The sequence below is a fragment of the Ovis aries genome, chromosome 21, assembly GCF_016772045.2.
Source record: "Ovis aries strain OAR_USU_Benz2616 breed Rambouillet chromosome 21, ARS-UI_Ramb_v3.0, whole genome shotgun sequence".
NCBI lineage: Eukaryota > Metazoa > Chordata > Mammalia > Artiodactyla > Bovidae > Ovis > Ovis aries.
In genome coordinates, this window is record NC_056074.1 from 26,091,772 (window position 1) to 26,113,811 (window position 22,040).

General features: G+C 49.7%; 1 protein-coding gene across 3 annotated transcripts in view; it reads left to right on the top strand.

The window, feature by feature from the left end:
* Positions 1-22,040, top strand: part of PKNOX2 (PBX/knotted 1 homeobox 2) — a 294,478-nt gene that overhangs the window by 40,860 nt on the left and 231,578 nt on the right. The window contains exon 2 of one of the 3 annotated variants that reach the window (XM_060404255.1): positions 7,541-7,641. The exons of the other annotated variants lie outside the window; for them this stretch is intronic. The gene's annotated coding sequence lies outside the window, so the exon portion shown is untranslated. The remainder of the gene's footprint in view (positions 1-7,540; positions 7,642-22,040) is intronic. 3 annotated transcript variants of the gene reach the window in all.

Genomic DNA, 22,040 nt, shown 5'->3' on the forward strand with positions numbered 1-22,040 from the left:
GCGGCTGGCAGGGCTTTGGTTTTGGTCCTCAGGATGCACCCAAGGTGGCTAGGAGTTGGGTGTCCAGGGGAGAAAGGGCCACCCGGAACACGTTTTTCAAGCATTATTGTACAAATGAGACACATGAGTGTCTTGTTAAAATGCAGACTCTCAGTTGTGTCCTTCTCATTGTGATCCCAGGAACTGTAGCCCACCAGGCTCCTCTGTCTGTGGGATTTCCCAGGCCAGAGTGCTGGAGTGGGTTGCCGTTTCCTTCTCCAGGGGACCTTCCCAACTCAGGGATCAAATTCATGTCTCCTGCCTTGGCAGGCGAATTCTTTACCACTGAGCCGCCAAAGAAGCCAAACGCAGATTCCGAGTGAGTAGGTCTGGGTTGGGCCGAGATCCTGCATTTTGAACCAGCTTCCAGGTCATGCTGATGCTGCTGGTCTGTGGGCCATACCCACAGTGAGGGTGAATAGTGAATAGTTTGGGGCTGGTGGATTTGGCAGTGCCGAGCTCACTAAGTGAAAAGTTGCTGGCCTGTGGCTCGAACAACTGCTCTATTCCTGTCAAAGCATGACCGCTTATCCATTTCCCTGGGAATTTCCCAGTTTTGTCAATGAAAGTTCCCTGAATGGTTGACCACCCAGTTCCAAACCTCCCCTCCAGGTGACGATGTCTTCAAGGACATCACCTTTCTTTCCTGGGCCTCACCCTGTCATATGGTTTCCATTTAGAATGTTAATTGACCCCAGTCCAAACCCCACTCCTGGCCTTACTTTGCAGCCCCTAGGGCTTTGCCTTAAAGGTGGGATGAGATTTTATGGGGCTCCCTGTGTGGCTCAGATGGGAAAGAATCTGCTTGCAATTTGGGCTACCCAGGTTTGATCCTTGGGCTGGAAATATCCCCTGGAGAAGGAAATGGCTACCACTCCAGTCTTCTTGCCTGGGAAATGCCATGGACAGAGGAGCCTGGGAGGCTACAGTTCATGGGTTTTAAAAGAGTTGGATAAGACTTAGTGACTAACACTTTCAAACCCCCTTTCAGGCTCGCCTTGTTCTTCTCCCAGCTCTGATAATGCCTTTTCTATAACACATCAGGACACTCTTCCTCAGGCCACGAACCTGCCTGAGGGCTGCCTCTTCTCCAGGTGATCCTCCTCTTCTCTGAGCTCCGGGACCAACTGTGCTTGGCGCAGGCTCTCTGGTGCCACTGGCTGTCAAGTGGACTAACGGCAGCCATGAGAATACTCCACACCCGTGCACAAAGGGCCTGACTCCAGTGCTAGACTGCTCACTCCCGGAGGACGAGGACCGTGTCCCCTCTTCCTCTGCATTCTTGCGGTGCCTTGTACACAGCAGTTGTTTATTTTTGGAAGGATGGGGCTTGTTTCGCAGGCGACTCTGTTCCCAAGACTCAGCAGGCAGGGCCCGGCACAGAGTTTGTGCCCGTTGTGTTCCTTACATGTTGCTCCTAGAAAGGAGTGAGTTAGAAGATGTTCAGTACATGTTTTAATCATGAACGGTTTTCGATGCCTGAGTTCTTGGCATTTATTTTTGTATCTGTTCTGCCTGGCAGTAGTGGGCTAGATAATTTTTATTTTTAATGAAACTGTGTTGCTGGGCATGGAGTCGCTTCTGGAGAGGAAGGGGAGGAGTGAGCCCTTGTCGAATGCCTGGAACCCTGAGGTTCCGGGTGGGCTCTCCCCTTTACCACTTGGCCTGCAGACTCCGCATGCTTCTTAGCTCAACTGAGGGGGACTGGGCTTTGGGGCCCAGCAGACCAGGATGGCTGCTTCTTGATGGATGGCAGAGAGTGATATTTTTGGCTTTGATGCATGCACTGTGACTCCTGATCTAAAATTTTAATTCAGTGTTTTATTACATTCAATTAAAAATCGATTTCAAAGCCGGCAGCTGACTCTCTTGCTAGGGATGAGGATGAGCAGAGGTTATGCCCCTTTGAGCCCCCAATTTTTGGCCCCTCGAAGCAGCCCTTACTTTAAAGTCAGGGTCTCTCCCCTCTTCTCTCATTGCCCTAAGCCCAGCCTCGGCTTCCTCAGGCTACATTTAGTTACATCACTATGCATTTACTGAGCTCTGAAGATGTACAAGGCGTTTGTTGTCTGTTGTTTAACCCCTCAGTCATGTCTGAGTCTTGGTAACTCCATGGACTGTTATCCCACCAGGCTCCTCTGTCCATGGGTTTCTCCAGGCAAGAATACTGGAGTGGGTTGCCATTTCCTTCTTCAGGGGATCTTCCCGACCCAACGCTCAAGCCTGGGTCTCCTGAATTGCAGGCTGAGTCTTTACTGGTGAGCCATCAGGAAGCATTTAGAAAGTGAAATCTAGCCCCTAACTTCCATCTCCAAGTTTATCCTCTAACTGGGAAGGCGGTTCATGAGAAGAAAAGCAACAATGTAAGAGTTAAATAATAATGAAGATGGCAGTGCAGGAGGTGTCACAAGATGGGATGGATTAATTACCGAATGAGGTGGCACAGATTCTCTGTGCTGAGGAAATTCTGGAACAAGGAAACTGCTGGGCACCGAGGTGATCTGGAATGACTGGAGTGGGATGGGGTAAGCTGAGGAAGGCAGAGTTGAGTTTATCTCAGCGAATACATACGGGGCATCTGCTACTACATTCCAGGCACCATGCTGTGCCCTGCAGAGCCGAGGGGAATAAGACCTAGTCCTCACCCCTGAGGAGTCTACAATCCAGGGGAGAACTGTGGATGGAAGTTCAAGGGCGGAGTGGGGGGCTGTGGAGCACCAAGGAGGGACACCTGGCTCAGGCTGATGGCCGTCAGGGGGGCTGGAGGGGTCCATCCCTTGTGACGTCTAAACTGACCTGAGGGGAAGTTTGTCCAAATGCGGCCAAATTCGAGAGGGGGAGAGTCAAGCCAGGATGTCATGTGCATGGAGGCTCAGATACAAAACCAGCCAACTGAGGATGTACCAAGCGAGCATCTCAGGGTTTCTGGGGCAGGAGGAAGTCTCCGTTGTCCTGGAGAGCCTCAAATGCCAGCTAAGGAAATTGGCATTTTCATCCAGCCTGTGGAGAACCCTTGAGGGAGCAACATAAAATAGCATTGGAGAAACAGGTCCAGCTCTGTCTCATCATCTGTGTGACCTTGGCCAAACGATCATCTCATTGTGCCTCAATTTCCTAATCTGTAAAAAAGGTGTAAAAATAGTACTGACTACCTTGAGCTCTCATGAGAACTGAGTGGGTGAGTTACCACAGAGTGCTAAGAGAGCAGTCTTGGAACAAAGAGAATACTCAGTAAGTTGTAGCCATCATTGGTATTAAGGGATTTTAGGTTGGCAAGTGCCTCGGGCAGATTTGTGTTTTAGAAAGATCATGTTGGCCGTCCTGAGAAGACTGGATCAATGTGGGCAAGACTAGATGTAAGGAAGCCAGTTAGAAACTTAGCGCAGCACTCCAGGCATGCAGTGAGGAGGGCTGGATGGAGACAGGGGCCCTGTGGCTAGAAGGTGGGGGCCAGACCCAGAGCTTTGTGAGAATAAGGAGAAGGGAGGGCTCCAGGAGACTTCTGAGTTTTCACTTTACGTTCTGAGTGGAGAAGATGGTTAGATAGCATCACCGACTCAATGGACATGAATTTGAGCAAACTCTGGGAGATAGTGAAGGATGGGAAACCTGGAGTGCTGCAGTCCATGGGGTTGCAAAGAGTCAGACATGACTGAGCGGCTGAATAACAACACCACCACTGGGTGGATGGTGCTTCCAGCAACATTGCCAGAATATCCAGGAGGAGCAAAAGGTCCTCTGGGCTGGGAGTCTTCCCTCCCTTCTTCTCTCCCTCCCTTTTCCCCTCCTTCCCTCTCTTCCTTTCTCCCTCCTTCTGCAGATTCTTCCCTCCCTCTTCCTTCATTCTTTTTTCAAAAAAGGAAACATTTTGAGTTCCAGCATCTGTGGGATACTTAGTTGGAGATGTTGTCTATCAGGAAGTTGAATGCACACTTAGAGGATGTGACTGTGATATAGGTGTGGAAACCATGAGCCGTGCCTGGGGGTCAAAACCATGAAAGCGAAAGATCACCAGGGAAGAGGGTACAGAGGGAGAAGAGCCATGAATGGGGGTGAGGAAGCGAGGGGAGCCAGTGTGTGCGGGGGATGGCCAGCTGTCAGCCTGGCTTTGCCAGAGGACCCTTGGATGGGGAATCAGACAGGGGCCATTGCACCCACGTTGCAGATGAAAATATGAAGTCTCTGGGGACACAGCGGCCAATATGTGTCTTGGGGGGAGTCCTGCCTTCTGGGCTATCATTTTTCCTGCTATGCTTTCATATCTGTGACGGTGATGGGTCTGCGGGGCTGTCATGCCTGTAACAGGGCTTTCCTGATGGCTCAGACAGTAAAGAATTTACCTAGAAAGCAGGAGACTTAGATTCAATCCCTGGGTTGGAACAATACCCTGGAGAAGGGCATGGCAACCCACTCCAGTATTCTTGCCTGGCGAATCCCATGGACAGAGGATCCTGGTCAGCTACAGTCCATGGGGTTGCAAAGAGTCGGACACGACTAACACACACATGCCTGTCACATGATAGCTGGGTCTGGGAGACTCTGTATGCACACAGGTCCAGGGGCATAGCCTGAGCAGAGGGAGAGACCGTAGACACATGAATACACACACACTCACAAGAGACGAACGTGTGGGACGGAGGGTCAGAGCACAGCTGAGGCCTTAGGAAGGAGGAAGTGGGGTCTGCTTTTGAGAGGGGAGGAAAGGAAAGGGAGATTAAAGATATATGCTGAGAAGAAAGGGAGGCTGTTAGGCAAACTCAGAGTTCCAGAGCTGGTGGACACTGAAAATGCCCGGCTGGAAAACTCAGGCATTTGTGAAGTAAAGTGCCCAGGGATGAGCTGGATTGACTAGAAGATGGGCGAGGCGATGAGTGGGTTGTGGGCCCACTGTTTTGGCCTAGAAGATGCAGGTCAGAGCCACCTTTGTTGTGAAAGAACAAATGAACGGAGGGGTGGAGGGCCCCTCTTCTGAGGCCGCGGACAGATTAATCTCGAAGGAGTGTGTCCTATGCAACCCTACACGCGCCCCAGCGTCTTTCTTCACTCCTACCCTCACCTGCCCTTGGCCTCCTGTGGCCTTCTTGCCCATCCTGTTCTTATTGTAGGGCCCAGGAGAAGGAGTGACCCGCCCCTTCTCTGGATGGAGGGGAAGCCAAGTGGAGGAGGGAGGCTGGAGGATGGACCCCTCTGAGGCAGGGGAATGAAAACATGCAGTGAAGTTTCCACCAAAGCCTGCCGGGGAGCAGAGGGGTGTTCTCTTGTACTGAAAGAGCATTTCACAGAGGTGACCTCACGCTCGAGTTTGTGCCTGTGGTCTGGGAAGCCAGGACACTCCACCCCGTGGGCCCTGCCGTGCTTCTTGCTAACTTATGGGCTGTCCTAAATTCTGCCCTTACTGCCCAGCTCCTTGGCTGGAATTCCAGGAATCTGCCCTCCTTGCCTTCAGCAGGTCATCTCGTCCCGGCGGTTGCAATCTTTTAGGGAAGGAGCCCATGCTGTTCTTGTTCTGAGGCCAAAGTCTGCATTTGGGGCAATGAGGGGATGGGGGCAGGACCCCGCACAGTTTGCTGTTCTCCCCCTGTGACAACATGGGCTAGGACCTGGGTGCGGAGAAACAGTTGCCGGCGAGGTGTTGGAGGACGTACAGCCAGGTGGACCAGACACAGCTGGGCCCTCCCATCACTGCAGTGGGAGCACATGGGGGCCGTGGTCCTTCGCAGGAAGCCCCTGCTCTTGGGTTCAGAGTTTTCGGGGTCTCTAGCTGTGGCTGCCTCCCTCCAGGGGAGGCTGGCTGTTCCTGTTGGCCTGGAACTGAGGCCCTGGAACTGGGCTAGGAGTCCTGCATGAGGAAACCTGGAAAGCCTCAGGGAAACTGGGACAAGTCGGTCACCTCAGTCCCCATGCTGACTTCGAGAAAAGGGCAAAGCTCAGGATCTCCAAACTCCACTGGGCACAGCCTGGATTTTCCTCTGGGTGGATGCACCCTCCACACGGGTCATGGATAAACTCTGCCGTAAGTGATGTAGACGTGGCCTGGGGATCGACAGGCCTGGGTTGGAATCCCCTTTCTATCACTGCCTAAGTGTACAAGTTTGGGTGAGTTACTTTTTATTTCTGACAGTGTCCTTATCTGGGATCAGGTGATTACAGTATCAATCTCACAGGTGGTTGTGAGGATTAAATGGGATGACTTTTGTCAGTCAGGTGCCTAGCCCAGGGCACTGGAAGGAGACCATCAGTAAGCATTGTGGGTGTGTGTGTCTGTGTGTGTGTATTTAGTTGCTAAGTCATGTCCGACTCTTTGCAACCCCATGGGCTATAGCCCGTCAGGCTCCTCTGTCCATGGGATTCAGTTCAGTTCAGTTCAGTCACTCAGTCGTGTCCAACTCTTTGTGACCCCATGAACCGCAGCACTCCAGGCCTCCCTGTCCATCACCAACTCCCGGAGTCCACCCAAACCCATGTCCATCAAGTCAGTGATGCCATCCAACCATCTCATCCTCTGTCATCCCCTTCTCCTCCTGCCCTCAATCTTTCCCAGCATCAGGGACTTTTCCAGTGAGTCAGCTCTTCGCATCAGGTGGCCAAAGTATTGGAGTTTCAGCTTCAACGTCAGTCCTTCCAATGAACACCCAGGACCGATCTCCTTTAGGATGGACTGGTTGGATCTCCTTGCAGTCCAAGGGACTCTCAAGAGTCTTCTCCAACACCACACTTCAAAAGCATCAATTCTTTGGCGCTCAGCTTTCTTTATAGTCCAACTTTCACATCATGACCACTGGAAAAACCATAGCCTTGACTAGACGGACCTTGTTGGCAAAGTAATGTCTCTGCTTTTTAATATGCTGTCTGGATTGGTCATAACTTTCCTTCCAAGGAGTAAGTGTCTTTTAATTTCATGGCTGCAGTCACCATATACAATGATTTTGGAGCCCCAAAAAATAGTCAGCCACTGTTTCCCCATCTATTTGCCACGAAGTGTTCCAGGCAAAAATACTGGAGTGGGTTGCCATTTCCTTCTCCAGGGGATCTTCCCTTTGATCCAGGGATCGAACCCATGTCTCCTCCATTGGCAGGCAGATTCTTTACCATTGAGCCCCCAGGGAAGCTTAAGTAAGCGTTAATTCTCTTTAATTTCTCACTCTTCTTTATCCTCGAATTAGAGGGATACCTATTCTGCAGATGAAGAAAGTGAGGATGATGAGTGGGTTTATTTTATTCTGGATCAAAATGACAGAATTAGAAATCAATAGCAGACTTGCATCTTTTGACTACCATCTTCCTACTTTGGAGTAGATAAGTGTTTCTCCATATGGAATGTTCCCTGGATGAGGGAAAAGAACTATATTTTTATCTATCTATTCACCCACCCACCCACCCATCCATTCATCCATCCATCCATTCAACAAATATATATTGAGTACTTACCATGTGCCAAGTAGTGTTCTAGGTGCTAGAGTTCAACTGTCAACAAAACACATTAATTTTCTACCCTCTTCAGACTTAAATTCTGCTGGGGAAGATGCACAGTAAACATCTATCTTGAGACTTCTTTGCTGGCTCCGTGGTGAAGACTCCACGCTCTCACTGCAGGCAGCACAGGTTGGATCCCCAGCTGGGGAACTAAGATCCTGCATGGTGCATGGCATGGCCAAAATATACTTTAAAAAATCTATCTAATATAATGTAAATCAGTAATATTTGCTCATCAGGGGAAACAAAACAGGTCTAGAGGGGGGAGTGACTGGGACGTCTATGTCTATGCTGGACGCAGGACAGCCCCTCTGAGAAGGTGACACTTGAGTTGAGGCGTGAAGAATGCTGCCTGGGTCCCATGGGCCTGCTCCCTTCCTCTCAGAGCTCCCACCGCAGGCCCAGCTGCCCAGGCTGGAGTCAGCTGTTGAGGAGAGACTGTCAGTGCCCGATTTGGCCTGCAGGGGAGGTGGGGTGCAGCTGTTTATATCAGCTGTCTCTCTGTGGTGTTGACCCCTTTGCTGGTTTCAGCCTCTAGGATGGGGGAGGGACTCAGGCTGGGAAAAAGAGTATTGAGGGTCAGATCACAGATGAAAATAAAATAAACCCCACCTGAGGACACTCTATATCTGGGACAAGTTACAGTGGTTTTGGTTTCCTATACAGCTCCACTTCTTTGACCTGGCCTTTTACTTTAAGAAAAAAAGACACACAATTGTTTGGATTGCATGCTAAATTATTTATGAACCTTATTCTTCTCTGTTCAGTCTACCTGTAGGAGCTCCAGCCCTCACAGTCCTTCTCGTGTTGATTAAGTACATTTGAAAGCAAAAGGAGACGGTTTGAAATTGCTTCACAATAAGACTGGTGGCCTCCCCAGACCCAGGAGGGACCCCTCATCTTCCCTCTAAAAGAGTTCCTTTGCAGCTAGTTAAGCAGGAGATCAGTCTAGAAGAGTGTAGACTGTCTTGTGTGTTCTGGAGGAGGCAGTCTTGTATATTCTGGAGCTGGTAATTATGGACCTGAGACCCCAGAATCCTTGACTGCACCGTCTGCCAGGAGTCATCCTTCTAGTCCAATGTGACTCCGCCTGGCCTGGCCCTGGGGTTGGGGCAAAACCAGTCAGGAGGTTAAGGAGGAGTTCGTAAAGGGCTGGTCAAGAGCTCAGTGCTGTCAGGGGACTCCATTGAACAGAAAGAGAAGAGAGGGGGACGAGAAGGAACGTCATACCCATCTTTGATGTCCCTAGCCTCCTGGAAGGCATGTGTGAAGGGGAAATAGGAGCCAGGAAGCCAGCCCCGAGGCTGAAGGTCCTCTTGGTGGGTCTGAGTTAGACCAGGACCCAAAGCTTTCTCTGGTTCCTCCCCACTGCTGTTCAGTACCATATGGTGGCGATCTCGGACGCACGCTCTACAGTGTGTGCGTGCATGCGTGTTAAGCCACTCAGTCGTGCCCTGCTGTTTACGGCCCTATGGACTCTAGCCCACCAGGCTTGTCAGTCCTATGGTCAGGTGGGTAATTATGGGTCCACACTTAGTACTCTCTTGGCCTTGAGAAGTGGACTTTAACTGATTTGGGTTCTACCACCTAGTCAGTCTCCTGCACTCCAGTCTGGCCCAGGGCCCCTTCTCATGGGTCTTCATGTCCCAGATGTAGTAGACAGCTTTCCCTGGACTCCCACTCAGGCCATGGAAATGATGTGAAGCTGCTCTCTCCTGTCTCCTTGTCCAACAGATGTCCCTCTGCGTTGCTCGCAGATTCTGGTTTTTCCAATCCGGGCTTTAAAGGTTTGCTTAGAATCCTCCATCTTTCGAAAGTTGTCATCCTTCATGGTTTCCCTTCCGGCAGAAGCCCCAAGATCCACCCTCCCCTTAGTCCCTGCTCCCTGTCCTGTACCGCGTGGCACTTCTCAGTTGTGTCTGCCTTGGACACCACCTGGGCTTGGGCTGGTCTTACCTGTGCTGCTGACCTATTGCGTGGCTTTGAAAAAGTCACGTCATATCTCTGACTCCCAGTTATCTCTCATTTATTAAATGAGGCTAGGACCATTTGAGGAACAAATGAGATACCAGTTTGGAAAAGGAAAAGGAATTGTTGTTGCTGTTTAGTCGCTCAGTCACGTCTGACTCTTTGCAACCCCAGGGACTGTAGCCCACCAGGCTCCTCTGTCCATGGGATTATCCAGACAAAAAATGCTGGAGTGGGTTGCCATTTCCTTCTCCAGGGGATCTTCCCAACCCAGGGATTGAACCCATGTCTCCTGCTTGGCAGGCGGATTCTTTACCACTGAACCACCAGGGAAGCCCATAGTTTTAAAAAGTGCTCTGTAAATTCTTTTCATTGTGCCCTTATGATAAAAGCTAATATAGACACTTAAACATTTAAAATTCTGCTGTCTGGGGATTTCCCTGGAGGTCCAGTGGTTAAGACGCTGCACTTCCAGTGCAGGGGATGTGGGTTTGACCCCTGGTCAGGGAACTAAGATCCCACTTGCTGTGTGGCACGGTCAAAAAAAAAAAAAACCACATAAAAGAACAAAATAAAATTATGCTGCTGACCGCAGGGAGTCTGGGACAAGGGTGAAGCAGGGCACAGAGGAGACCTGAAGAGAAGGGTGGATTGTCCAGCTCGACCCCAGTCCTCACAGTGGTGGGGGGCTTTGTGCTGGGGTCCCCTGCTTGGCTTTAGGGGTCTGCTGTCTGTCCTCCCACCGCCCTTGAAATGCCGTTGTCCCCATTTGAGCAGACGATGGAGATGAGACTCAAAGAGATGGAATAAGTTGTCCATGATCACAAAGTGAGCAAGTCATAAGTAGAGAATCAGACGCAGCTCTTCCTGGCGCTCCTGCCCCTCCTGCCCATGCGTGTGACATCACCCCTCCCAGAGGAGGCCTTTGAGGATGGCTGGCCTCCATCAGTGGCCACGGCTCACTGCTGCCTCTGCATCCCACCCGCATCTTGAACCTGTGATTCTACCTTGAGCAATTTGGTCCCCAGAGCTAAGCGTTTACCCTCCTGGTTCTCTCTTCTTCCTGCTCTCACTCCCTCTCTCTTTCCTCTCTCTTGACCGCACACATCGGGAGGGTTGCCCATGAAGCATGGATTCATGTTGTCAGCCCCTTTCTTCTTGGCTCAGAGAGATGGCCAGAGTAGAATCTCTAAATTGTGTGCCCTGGAGGGTAGCTGATCCCCAAAAGGGCAAATAAGAAAGACTTGCCCAGCTAGGACAAATGTCATCCCCTTCTGAGTTTCACCGGAGCTGTCCCTGCTTTGGTGCAAGTTGAGCCAAGGCCTGCGGATGGTCTGGGAGACCCGCATCCCCCACCGTCGGGGAGTCCAGCCACCGCCCGATTGGTACAGGGCTGTGCTTAGTTGCTGACAGTCTGAGACAGGCAGTGCCCCTGCCTCCACCTCCCCACTCCATTTTCTCCTTCCTCCCCCTTCTTCCCCCTCCTCCTCTCCCTCTCTCTCTTTCTCTCCTGACTCCCCCATCATTGACTGCAGGACTCAGTCCGCCTGAAGCTTCGGTCCATCTGAAGAGCCCCTCTCTCTCCAGAGGGGCTCAAAGGGCCTTTTCAGTGGGGAGCAGGCGGCCTGTGGGCCTGGGAGGAGAGATAAAGGCGTGAGATCCCCCGAGGGCTTGAAGGGTCAGGGGGCTGTGTATCTGGTGACTTCTGAATGCAAACTCCAACAAAGAGAAATCTGTGAAGGGAGAGCCTCTGCGAAGGAAATAAAATCTCCATGAAAACAAACTTTTGTTGGAAGCTCGCTCCCCCTGTTTTGGCAGCGAGGATGCTAAGTCCTGGAAGGGGAAGGCGGGGGTCTTCCGGAGCAGTTGGGAGGCTCGCAGATTGTCCAAATATCAGCTTGCTACTAGGGGACTGTTTTCCTCTTGCTGGGAAGACAGGGCTTGGGGGCTGGTGTGGTGATAATTGGTTTTCTGATCAAGGTTACGAAGAGTCAGAGAAAAGCTGGGGGCCATGCAAAGAGCCCTGGACCGTGGGTTAGGCTCTCCGCAGACACAGCACTGTTTGTGGTCCAGTAGGGCAGATCCTGAATCCTCCAGACCTTACTTTCCTTGCCTGTAAAATGGGCAGAATTTGCCCTGTAGAAAAGCAGAGTCTGAGCCAGGAAGTAAACTTCTGTTGTCCTTGAGCCTGTAATTCACGAACCCAGAGGACAGAGGTGAAAGATCTCTGAAGACATCATAAGACTGGTTGTTATAAGAGGGTTGTTATTCTTCCTCCTCAGGCCTAGGTGGTGACACTCCAGGCTTAGCTGTTTAGTTTCTGCATCTTGTTTTCCAAAGAAGTTGGGGAGAATGACTAAAGAAGGGCCTTTTGACTTAAATCAACTGTGTTGGCATCTCTCTGAATGGGTTTGGGGGCACCGGTCCTCGCAGGGTTTGGAGATGCAGACAATGAGGCTCTCTGCCTCATCTGCTGGGATGTTTTTTTTTTTTTTTCTTTTCCTTTTCTCCCCTGGAGTCTGGGGAAAGGGTAAGGATTGGCTTTGGGTCCAGGCCCCATCAAACTGTCTTCTTTCACCCTTCTCAAAGAGAAAATCCTTGATTGTGACTGTCATCAGACAGAGCTCAGAGGACTCGGGCAGCGGGGGCCAGGGAGGGGGAGAGCTGGGATTCCGAGTCTCTCTGCTCCCAACAGGCCGGATGACCTTGGGCATGTTTCTCCCCCACAGACAGCGTCAGATGGAATGAAGGGCAGAAAGGAAGAGAAGCTTGGGGGCAGTGCTGGTGTGTGCCAAGGGGTCCTGAGAGAGCTGGCCAGGAACCAAGGCCGCCTCCTCTCCTGGGACCCCTCCCCCCGACTCCTTTCCCAGCTGGAGGCTAGGCCGCTGATTGATGGATTGGAAAGAGGAGTGTGTCTCACTCTGTGCTCTGAACGTCTTTGAAAACTGAGAGGCCCGTGGGCAGAAGGGCCTCCCCAGAGTCCTCTCTGACCAGAGGGACCATGATGCATCCAGACTGGGGAAGGTCCATCCAGAGAAGGCGCTCCCTGCCTCCTCTGTCCCTTTGGCAGCCTGGCTGGGCCACCCCTGGGCTAACGGCTGGTTGCTGTCACATGGCTGGTTGCCACTGCCGGGGACATGGGGACATTGTGAAGAGGCGAGTTAACAAGTGAAGCTTCCCGCTGCTGCCTCCACGCAGAGTTCATGGGGATCGGGGGCAGGTTTGGGCTTGCTGTGGCCTGAGTGTGAATTGGCATGGAAGGAAGCAGGGGGCCAGTCTGTGTGGGCTCCCCTCAGCCCTCTTCAATACACACACAGGCATGCACATGCAGACACACACTTGCAGAGTCACACTCATGTATAACACAGTCATATACACGTGTGCATGTATGTACTCACAGAGTCATACATGTGATCTCACATAGACACGCACGAAGGCACATACAGTCTTATATACACACAGGCATGCGCATACACATGTGCAGAGTCGAATTCACTTTTAACACATCATATACACTTGTAACACACAGTCATATATACATGTGCATGTATGCACATAGAGAATCATACTCATGGTCTCACATAGACACACAAAAGCACACACAGAGTCTTACATACACAGATACACACACAGGCATGCACACACACATGCAGAGTCATACATATAACAGTCATATACATGTGTGCACGTTGCTCACATAGAGTCATACACATGGTCTCACATAGACACACACAAAGGCATACACGAAGTCTTACATACACATACAAGCAAAGGCATGCTGGTGACAAGGGAGAAATCTTTTCTAACAGCTTCTCCTTCACCCTCGCGTCTCCCTGTCTCTCACGCCTGGACCCCTCTCTCCTCCCCTCTCCCTGGTCACCACCTCTGATTTCATCAGCAGGAACACGAGTCCTGGATCGACCGGCTGGCCTCATTCCACATGGTGTGGAGATAGCACAAGGCAGTGAGGAGAACTCAGGTGTGAGAGCTGGACAGTGCTGTGCTGAGACCTGAGCCCCGCTGCATCGGGTTCCTGCCGGGGCCACTCTGGCAAGCTGTCTGGCTCTCGTGAGCTCCGCTCTCTAGATTGGACAGAAAGCACCACCTCGCAGGGTGGCTGTGATGTGCATGTGGGGACACACAGGCACCACGAGGCACAAGCCACACACAGAAGTGCCCAGTGGCCGCCCGTGCTCTCCTCTTCCTCTTGTTCCTGTAAATATAGTTCTGCTCTGCGGTCACCAGGATGGTGTGTGAACTAGAAAAGTGGCCTCCTAGTGAGGGGTTGGGGTCTGCCTCACTCTCCGGGGGCTGCTTTCAGCTCTAAGGGGGAGCCATCATGGCTCTCGTCACCGAGCAGTTTCTGTGAGCTGATTGATGACAGCCGGGTCATCTTCATCTCATCTCTCCTTTCTAAATAAGGAGGCGGAGGCTTAGGTGACTTTTCTGCTCACAAAGCTGGTTAAGTGGCTGGAGCCCAGCCCCCAGCCCCCAGCCCCAACCTCCTGGTGCGGTGGGGGTGATGCGCTGCAATCACCCTCAAGTATGGTATCTTCAAGTATGGTGCCCACACCCAGGGCAAATGGCCTGGTTTAATCTGGTGGTTTAATAGGTCGTCTGCTTCCCTTTCTGATGGGACCTTTCTTTTAGCTTCTCTCTACAGTGACATGGACTTGAGTAGGAAGAGGATGGGAGGGGACATCTGGGGGACAGGTGAGATGAAATTAGGGAGCTCTGTTCAGGTCTGCAGGCACTGCTCGGATGCCTGCCACATGCAGAATCTGGAGCTAGAGATGCAGAATAAACATGATATCGCTCTGCCTTCAAGGAGCTCACAGGGCATGAGCAGGGTGGGGGCTTGGGCACGTAGAAAAAAGTATAGACCAGGAGGTGAGTGCAGCCTTGGGAGAAAGCTCATGCTGGTGACGGGGTGGGGACAGGGACTTGGTGTGCAGTTTGCTTGGGGGAGGTAATGTCAGAACAGACTCTTCTAGGGATCAGGAGAAGGAGGGATGGTCTCTCCACGGAGGGAGAAGGTGTGAGGCAGCAGAAGCAGGAAGGGAGGAAGGGCCGGTGACAGACAGAGTGCTCCAGCACTTGGATCGCATCTTGCACGTGATGGGAGCCTTGGGATGTATTAGGATAAGGCAAGGGCATTGCCTTATATTAATATTCTAGAACACAGGCCTCGGCAGCAGTGGGCGTGGGTTGGAAGGGATCAGACTTCTGCTGGAACATTCAAGGTGTATATCGGTCAGAAGGCCTTTGGCTGCTAATAGTGACAAATTCAACCCGAAGTGGGTTAAACAGGAAGGGATTCATTTTCTTATGTATTGTGAAGTTCAGAAGCAGGACTGCTCTAGGGCTGGATAAGCTCAGTGACTCAAGGACACCCACAAGCCCCCAGGTTCTTTCTCTCTCCCCCTCTATATATCAGCTGTTTTCAGACCAGCTTCCCTCTGGGTCACACAATGATGGCAGCAGTTTCAGACATCACACTGATGTCCTGGCTCACATTTAAAAACAGTGAAGCAAGTCAACTGTAAAACTGTGGGGAGTCACAGAGCTTGTGACAAATGGGAGAGTGGATGCTGCTGGCCTTATAGAATTGAACCTAAGCATTTTAGGAAGCACCTGCAAAATATCTAAAGCAAAGTCAAGAGACAAATGGCTAACTGGGAGAAAAGTTTTGCAACTCAAATCACAGGTCTGTTCTCTCTCTTATGCAAAGAGTTCCTAAAAATCAACAACAAAATAGAACCCATTAGTAAAACCGGGCAAATAATTCTAACAGACTGGTCACAGAAAAGGAAATACAAATGACTCTTAACATATATAAGATGGTCACTCTTACACATAATAAGAGAAATGCAAACTGAAACCATCCTGAGTTAGCATTATTCACTCATCTTTTAAATGGGCAGGAATCCCAAAAGTGTGTTGTCCCACTGTATTGGCAAGTCTCAGGGGGAGCAGGCTGACTTATAGTATAAATCAGTACAGCTATGCTTGGAGGGCAATCTGGCCATAGCTATCAGAATTATAAATCATATTCTCATTGACCAGCCATTTCATATCAGGGAATTGATCCTAAAGATATATTTGCACAAAAATGAAATGACAAATGCATAAGTTATTCTTTTTAAAAATATTTATTTATTTGGCTGTGCTGAGTCTTACTTGCAGCATGTGGCATCTTTGATCTTTGTTGCATCATTTGAGATCTTCTGTTGTGGCATGTGGGACCCAGTTCCCTGACCAGGAATGGAATCTGGGCCCTCTGCATTGGGAGCACAGAGTCTTAGCCACTGTATCACCAGAGAAGTCCCTTTTTATAAAAAAAAAAAATGCATTTATTTATTTATTCCTTGCAACATCATTTGTAAGAGTGAAAGATTGGAAAAGACCCAAATGTCCGTTATTTGGGGACCAATTAGCTACTTTATAGACTATACTGACAGTGGAATAATATGTCTTTAAAAAGGAATAAGGAAGGAAGCTCTCTTTGTACTGATATGGAAAGATCTCCAAAAATACATTGTGTAAAAAGAAAAAATCCACCAAGATGCAGAAAAGTGTGCACAAAAGGGGAAAACAAGAATCTACATTTGTGTTTGCTTGAGCAAGCGGGAGACAGAGATGAGAGGAAGACATTTTAGTGTAAACTTTTATGTGCTTTTTGATTTTTGAATCAGGTTACATATTACCTGTTAAAAAACAGAACAAAAACTCTGAGGATACCCCTCAAAACTTGGGTAAGAGCTGCTGATGATTTTCACCCCTGAGCTCTGACTTATGCAGTGGTAGTGGAGATGGGAAGAGAGAGATCCGAGAAGTGTGCTTGGGGGGTGAAGTCCCCTGGACTGGGTGTGGGAGTGAGAAAGAGGGCAGAGGCAGGATGGAAGATGCTTCTCAGATGCCGGAACCTGGTGGCAGATTTTGAGATGGGAATATTGGAGAGAAGCATGTTGGGGGTGGGGTTCGCAGGTGGCTCAGTGGTAAAGAATCCACCTGCCAATGCATGAGATGCAAGTTCAACCCCTGGGTTGGGAAGATCCTCTGGAGAAGGAAATGGCAAGCACTCCAGTATACTTGCCTGGGAAATCCTATGGCTAGAGGAGCCTGGTGGACTATAGTCCATGGGGTCACAAAGAGTCAGACACGACTTAGAGACTAAACAAAAAGAAGAACACAATGTTGAGGGAGGCGGGGTGGCCTGGAGAATCATTTCACCCCTTGAACTCAATCTCGGCAATTCTCGAGTCACTCAGTTCCTGGGACGCTACCTTGTCCTAGCTGTCCATCCACCAGCAGTGTATCTGGCTAGACTTCTAGCTTCCTGGTGATGTTCCTCCTGCCAGACACACGGTCGGTGCAGCCACGTGGGTGTGAATCCCAAGAGAGAACTGAGGCTGCAGATGGCTCTGGGCAACCATCAGAGTTTCCCAGGAAGCAGAGGCTAATGTCTGGAGCACTAGGGGTGGGGAGGAGGTCTGAGAAGTGGACCTGACAACAGAAATCCACATTCCCCACTGGGTCAGCCTGTTCTCGAGAAAGGGCAGGTCTTGATGTTCTGTTTCCCATCTTGGATCTGATCACTTTGGCTCACTCTCTGCTGCTGGAGAGGACTCAGGGCTACGAGCCTGGTGCTGGGCATCCCAGGGGACAATGTGCTGTGTTCTCCAGGACTAATATATACAGGCGCACCGTGTACTGACGGCAGTGCTGATGGGCAGGAAACGGGCCCCAGGGAGGAGAACTCGAGGCCAAGTGGACATCCCTGGGAGATGTCAGTGGGCTGGGATGTCTTTGGGATGCATCTACTCCTTTGCTGACAGTGATAGTCCCCTCCTCCAAGCCGTGCTCCAGGCCCATCTGCAGAGTCAGGGACCAGAGTGAAAAATGGATGAGATAGCTAATGGCAGCCTTGTTGTTTGGCGTCGGAAGCATTATGAACTGGTATGTGAAATATGGCCACACTCCTGGTTTTCATTGTAGCTGGAAAGGATTAGGAGACAATTAATAAATCATTTAGTGCCCTGAGTTTAAGTAACTTATTATTATGAGCTAGCTGCATATATTTATTATGCTTCACTGAGCAACATTGGCAAATTTCCTTCAAATGTCACACAATTTGTGTGTAATTTGTTTCAAAAGATGGTTTTTTTTTTTAAGAAATGCATATATAAATTATTAACCCGAATTCTTCAGAACACATTGCCCGAATTCCAGCCTCTCCCAACCACCCCTTATGAGTGTCATAAAGATTTCCTGTCTCCCAAAAGATGACAGCGCCATGTCCCCTTGCCTGCCGTCTGAGGGACTGGGGAGAGGATGAAGAGTTACTTGCTGTCCTCTCGGGTTAGTCACCTGGGGCAGAGATCTAAAGGGACTCTGAAGAAAACATACATGTTTTTGGATGATTGGCTGGAGGCCGTAACTATTGGTCAAAATCCTTCCTTCCACAGCTTTGGTGAAAATAAAAAAATCAAGCAGGGAGGGTCAGTCCTTGCATAAAACTCAGATCCTGTTGACTAGGGAGCTGGGAATGTTTCAGACATTGATGGCTCCAAACTGTTTGTTTTGTTGATGGGGAAGCCAGGCTCACCGAGGGGCAACCGCTTGCTCTAAGATGAACTGGAAAGTCTGTTCCATGTTTTTCCAGACCCGATGCTGTGCTGTCTTTTTGTTTTCCTTGGTGGAGCAGTTTAAAGTTTTGATCAGATGACATTTTTAGTTGAGTCCTGAAATATTACAGCCCCTCCCCACCAAGATTCTCATCTGAGTAGCTAGGGACTGGGTCAAAGGATGGTCTGACTGGCTTGCCTATCCTCTTTACAGATGTTTTCTACATCTGTACGACATGTGTCTGTTGAGCATCTAAGGCATAATAAGTGCCCCTGGTGAGCATGCGTGTGTGTGTGTGTGTGTGTGTGTGTGTGTGTAATGTATCAAAGCCACCCTTGCCTTCGTCTCATTTTATGCATTGTTGGACCACTCCAGCATCCAGAGAGTTAATGCCTGTTGACTGAATGAATAAGCCAACCAGGAATGAATAAGCAGCTTCTGAACAAGCTCAAGATGACCTATAGGTCTGTGGTTTATAGCAAATGAAGCCACTGACAAGGGATTACTCTCCAGAACAGGCAAACAGGTCATGTAGCCCAGTATCAAAAAAACAAACAACCATCAAAAAATGGGTAGAATACCTAACCAGACATTTCTCCAAAGACATACAGATGGCCAACAAACCCACGAAAAGTTGCTCAATATCACTAATTATTAGAGAAATGCAAACACAATTATAATGAGGTATCACCTCATGGTCAGAATGGCCATCATAAAAAAAAAAAATCTACAAACAAAAAGTGCTGGAGAGGATGTAGAGAAAAGGGGCCTATACTGTTAGTGAGAGTATAAATTGGTGCATCCCCTATGGAGAACACTATGGAGGTTCCTTAAGAAAGTAAAAATAGGATGTGAGGGCGATCTGGTTGCGACATCTGTCACCCCATTGATCGCCAGGGTTGATTCGGCTGATCTGGCTGGCTAGGCGGGTGTCCCCTTCCTCCCTCACCGCTCCATGTGCGTCCCTCCCGAAGCTGCGCGCTCGGTCGAAGAGGACGACCATTCCCGATAGAGGAGGACCGGTCTTCAGTCAAGGGTATACGAGTAGCTGCGCTCCCCTGCTAGAACCTCCAAACAAGCTCTCAAGAAAGTAAAAATATAACAACCATGTGACCCAGAAATCCTACTCTAGAGCATATACCAGAGAAAACCATAATTCAAAAAGATACATGCTATGTTCATTGCGGCACTATTTGCAATAGCTAGGACACGGAAGCCAGCTAAATGCCCATCGACAGAGGAATGGATAGAGATGTGGCACGTAATGTAGGGGAATATCACTCAGCCATGAAAAGGAATGAAGCTGTTCCACTTGCAGACACGTGGGTAGACCTAGAGACTGTCGTATATAATGAAGGAAATTAGAAAGAAAGAAATGAATATTGTGCATTAACGCACATATGTGGGATCTAGTATAATGGTACAGGTGAGCTTGTTTGCAAAGCAGAAATAGAGTCACAGATGCGGAGAACAAATGAATGGATACCAAGGGGGTAAAGGCTAGGGTGGAATGACTTGGGAGATGGGGACTGACATGTATACACTACTGATACAATGTACAAGACAGATAACTAATGAGGACCAGTCGTATAGCACAGGGAACTCCACTCGGTGCTCTGTGGTGACCTAAATGGGAAGGAAGTCCAAAAAAGAGGGGCTCTATGAAGAATCCGCCTGCAAATCCAGGGTAGCCTGGAGTAGACTACCCACTTCAGTATTCTTGGGCTTCCCTAGTGGCTCAGATGGTAAAGAATCTGCCTGCAATGCAGGAAACCTGGGATCGACCCCTGGGTTGGGAAGATCCTCCGGAGGAGGGCGTGGCAACCCACTCCAGTATTCTTGCCTGGAGAACCCCCATGGACAGAAACACCTCGCGGGCTGCAGTCCATGGGGTCACATGAGCCGGACACCACTGAGCAACTAAGCACAGCACACATGTATACGTATAGCTGATTCGTTTTGCTGTACAGCAGAAAATAACACAACATTGTGAAGCGACTATACTCACATAAAATTAGTAAAAAGATTTAAAAGAATACATGAGCGAGATCAAGAGTAGTCCATCTCAAACAGAAGTAAAGCTTTCCTTTGGTTAAAAAAAAAAAAAAAAAAAAGACAACCTACAGGAAGAACCCAGCAACCTGGAAGCATCTAGAAGGAGACTCATTTGGGGTTTCTGAATGGCTAAAGGTTTACTCCTGAAAGCCCTCCAAAGATATTCTAAATGTCATCAGTGGACCCCTTCCTAACTTCTTGAGAAAATGATCCTGAACATGACTGAATCTTGCATGGTAATTCACAAGGTTCCCCTTAGCTTTCTCCTTGCTCAATCCTCCATCCCCTCAACCTGTCTCTGGCAAAGCCCAAGCTCCCTCTTCATTTTTTGCTTCTAATCAGCTGTGGCTCAAGGGTTCAGATAACTGAGCATATAAAAAATGCATACGAAGAATTAATGCTTTCGAACTGGGTACTGGAGAAGACTCTTGAGAGTCTCCTGGACAACAAGGATATCAAACAAGTTAATCCTAAAAGAAATCAAGCCTGAATACTCATTGGAGGGGCTGATGCCAAAGTTCCAATACTTTGGCCACCTGATAAGAAGAGCTGACTCTCTGGAAAAGACCCTGATGCTGGGAAAAATTGAGGGCGGGAGGAAAAGAGGGGACCACAGAGGATGAGATGGTTGGATCGCATCACTAACTCAATGGACATGAGTTTGAGCAAACTCTGGGAGATAGTGAAGCACAGGGAAGCCTGGCATGCTGCAGTCCATCGGGTTGCAAAGAGTCAGACACGACTTAGCGACTAAACAAAAACAACAACAAATGAAATCAGTGAAGAAGCTCTAAGCAAAGCCAGGAAGTTTTCTTATGACTCAGGTTCATAGACTTCAGTGCAAAGATTTTGCAACATGTCCTTTGACTGCTCAGAGATTTTTTTAAACATTGTTTACTTTCCAGTGTTCTCATACTATGTTGAATTTATGAGGTTACTGAAGAGCTAAGCCACATGCTGGTGAAGAAGGTATCTGTCATAGAAACTCTGGCTTGTCTGCTGCAGGGGTTGGTAAAGGTATTTTATCTACCAGTTTGCTTTCAAGAGCGTCTCAGGGAATGTTCTCTGATTCAGTTATTTTAAGCCACAAGGAGGCAATTTCACGACGAGCAGGGCCTCTTGTTTCCAGGGGTTTCTGCCCATCAGTCTTGAGAAAGCATCTGCTGCTGGGGCCTTGCTCACCAGCTCTTCCTTCCCCTTTACCCCTGGAGGGTGCTTGCTCTTCACTCGCCAGAAACAGAGCTGCTTTTGTGTCTCTCGGGAGGGGCATCCCAAGCCGACCTTGCTGCAGCCCGACAGAGGGCCTTCTGAGCAAGTCCTACCTGGAGAGGGCCGCAGTGGTCCTCTCGGCACCCAGGGAGGATGGCCTGAGCCAGCCTATGATGCTCACCAGTTCTTTTGCTGGCAGGTGGCAGGTGGAGACCGTAAGCGGCTCAGGAGAGAGATTGTTCTGGCTAGTTACTGCTAGCAAGGAATCTCATTTTATCTACCTGCCCTCAGAATAATCTGCTGGAGGCACCTCGGAGGGGCCCTGAGCAAGTGAGCCGTGGCAGATGGCAGGGCAGCCGGGTGACTCCGGGCTGGAGAGACAGGCGGCCAGGCGCTCAGGAGGCTGAGGGTGAGTGTGAGTGAGTGTGACAAACTCAGGAAATCTCCCAGACCCTCCCCTGTTGGCAGTGAATTGGGCCTCCTTCAGGAAAGGCACAGTTTTCCTACTCCGTTTGTTCTCAGATTGGTGTTATCCCCTGGAGCCAAATTAGTGGCTAAGAACAATTGGGAACAAATGCTCGTTCAGCATCCTGCTGCGATCTGAAGATCCAGGTGGGGACACGAGCAGAGTGGCTGGCTTCTCTTCCACGGAGCCACCGCTCTGCAGA